General features: G+C 39.0%; 1 pseudogene; it reads left to right on the forward strand.

Moving 5' to 3' along the window:
• Positions 1-1,186: 1,186 nt before the first annotated feature.
• On the forward strand, positions 1,187-2,438 carry LOC113740959 (uncharacterized; annotated as a pseudogene).
• Positions 2,439-3,059: the final 621 nt, after the last annotated feature.

A 3,059-nucleotide genomic window follows, 5' to 3' on the forward strand; every position in this document is an offset into this window, starting at 1 on the left:
TATAAAAACTTCATATCTAGGGTTTTGCCTAAAACTTTCCAACTCGATAAATTCCTTTAGCTCAAATTAGCCTTGATAGCTATAGTAAATAAGTTAAATAGTTTTTGGAAATTCTAAGTATTATTTTAATTCTTTTCTTTCCTTAAGCTTTGCACTTGGATTGTTAACTATAGGAAAAGTTCCAAAATACGAGCTTTACCAATTTTAGTGAAAAGCTTGGGAGACTTGCTCGGCAAGAAACCCTATTGTAGGAAAAATAGTTTCTAAGGATAATTTTTGCAAAAGCCGTAACTTTAGAGAAATGTTCAAAGTAACTTTCTAACATTATTGTTTAGAGATTTGTCAACTTATTTTAAGAAAAGGATACTAGTTACCCTTCTCTAAGGATAAAAATAAGGAACATTTCTACTACTTTTGTCAAGCTTCAATCTAAATAGATTTTTGAAATCTCTTGAGAAAGTAAACTAGTATTATATTAAATAAATTCTTATACGAATAAGTTTAAAAACTGAATGGAAACTTATAGTTCAAAATCTGGTTTTTAGGATATCGCGAGGACGCGGAATTCGATTCCCAACCTGATATCTGAACTCCACTCTTGGTGAGTGTCCCTGCCTGTTCTTTTTCTACTTGGATTAAGTGCTTTCTTGACTCGATATGTGATAAATTGCAAAATGAGTTTTTGATCCATCGAAGTGAGCAGTGTGTACTTTATCGCACTAGCCGTTCGAGTGGTGACTTGCGTGAATCATTTTTCTCGTGAATCCTTGAATCTAAAAGTAGTTACGTCGTTGGGTGAATCCCTCGGCACTTCAATCGAACTACAAAAACGTCGTTGGGTGAATCCCTCGACAAATTATTTACGGGTATATCTCGAGTATACTGCGTCCTTAGTCGACGTTCGGGCCCGGGACAGGGGTATGAATGGTGACGGGTTAGGATTAAAATGAGTGGATCTACATGGATTATAGGTAGTGAGAGTTGACGGAGGGTCAACTACGATAAATGGTGATCAAGCGAGGAAAATGGCTCCTGAGAGCCCCTGTATCCTACCTTGTGCTGTTACACGCTTTCTTAATTGTTTAACTTGTTTAAGTTATTACTCGCTGTTTGAATTACGTGACTGCATGTTTTGGGGCACCACTGAGCTTTAGCTCACCCCATGTTTATTTGTTTTCCTTACAGGATGGGAGGTTTGAAAGTACTTGAGCCGCTTATATTTCCTATGGTTGTACTTGAACTATTTGAATGTAATTTTCGGTCTGTAATGATTTCTAAGCTAAGCATTGTACTTTTCATTTTGGATTGCCACTTGAAGCTGGAAAAGTGTAATCTCTAATTCTAATACTCAATTTGTATGTTTGTATTAGTATAGTATATCCTTATCTTTTGCGAGCGTCGCTGGAAGTATTTAAGAACCGTCGATTGGCTAAGTTATATACTGATATCTCTGAAGTTAATGTGGTGGTAGAAATCGTTTTGTTTCAGAAGAATCCTTTTGTAATAGCTTAGGTTAATCATCGGAAGGTTTTGGGTTTGAATGCTTGCGTGAGTCCTGGCGAGAGTTGGGTAGACGGCCCGCCAACCCTTTGGTTCGCCTTAGGGGGAAGTGGGGTCGCCACAATCACTCCGCCGTGGTATTCCCTCCGCCGTGGGAATCTCAGGGCCAACCACTGGCAGGAGGTCGCTGACTATGTCGCTTCTAGATGCCCTATCGGCAACGCCAAAACGGTCGTTCAGTGTAGGCACAAGATAGAGAAGCTGAGGAAACATTACCGTGCCGAGATCCAACGTGCCGCCCCCTACGGCGGATCTAAGAACCACAGGTATTGCTCCGCCTGGGTCCACTTTAAATGCATGGACGCCATGTAAAAAGGTCCCAATTCCTCCGCTGTGGCGGAAGCCGATGAGGATGAAGAAGATCAGGAAGATTCACATGTTAAGCCCATTGGAGATATATATAACACCAATAGCTTGAATCATACGGGAAGTTATATCAGTAATAATAGTAGCAACCGGAGTAGTTTTCATAGGGGTATGGTGAACGGAGGCACTGGGTTTCGAGTAGGATCCCGGGAAGGGGGATTTGATGAAGTGGATTTGATGAAGTGGGTGGGCAAAACCCTAACCCTAACCCTAACGCTGGTGTAAATTATGGGTCTACTAAAGCTTTGAGAGATGGGTTTAGCGGGAGAAGTGATATCGGGAAAAGGGTTGTCGGAGGTGATGTGAAAAGGGGAGACCCGTTAGCAGAAATGGTGTCGGCCATACGGGTTCTGGGAGATGGGTTCATGAGGATGGAGAGGATGAAGATGGACATGACAAGGGAAGTGGAGGAAATGAGGATGGAGATGGAGATGGAGATGAAGAGGACTGAAATGATTCTTGAGTCGCAACAGAGGAAAACAAAAGCCCAGAACGTTCTGGCATTTCCTTGAAGAAGATGATATATTTTATAAAATTTCAAATGAGCCCCTTAGTTCTACCTTTGTTTCAAATGAAGCAAGAAAGTTTTTAAAACTTTAATTGAGCCTTGAGCTGAACTTCGATTCAGTTTGTAAATAGGGTTAATATAGGAAATTTACATCTTTTCGTCAATTTGGATGATTTCCGTCCATTTTCCAAATTAGTCCAAAGCACAAGGAGGTTATGTGGGAGTTTTTAAACAATGAGGAAGTTTCGTGTCAATTTCCTTAACCACAGGGGGGTTTTATGTATTTTACCCTAAAAACTAAAATTATTACATCCCTGAACCCAAATTTCAATCTGAATCAAACCATCAATCAACCTGATTACAAATTTTGGGGGTGTAATTGGTAGATCACTTGGTTAACTCAACTTGATATTCATGTAAAATTTAATGAACCTAAAAAGAAAAAAAAATATAATATAAAAAAGAAAGATTGATCTTTTCTACATTATCATTGTATATACTGACGGTTTTATGTACCGCCATATCATTTTAATTTAAATTTAAACACCAAATTTTATATTTATGATACATATCTAGATTCGCAAGCGGATATACTAACGGTGCATGAAAAGATTTATAAAAAAAA

This window comes from Coffea arabica, chromosome 4e, assembly GCF_036785885.1.
Source record: "Coffea arabica cultivar ET-39 chromosome 4e, Coffea Arabica ET-39 HiFi, whole genome shotgun sequence".
In the NCBI taxonomy this organism is placed as follows: domain Eukaryota; kingdom Viridiplantae; phylum Streptophyta; class Magnoliopsida; order Gentianales; family Rubiaceae; genus Coffea; species Coffea arabica.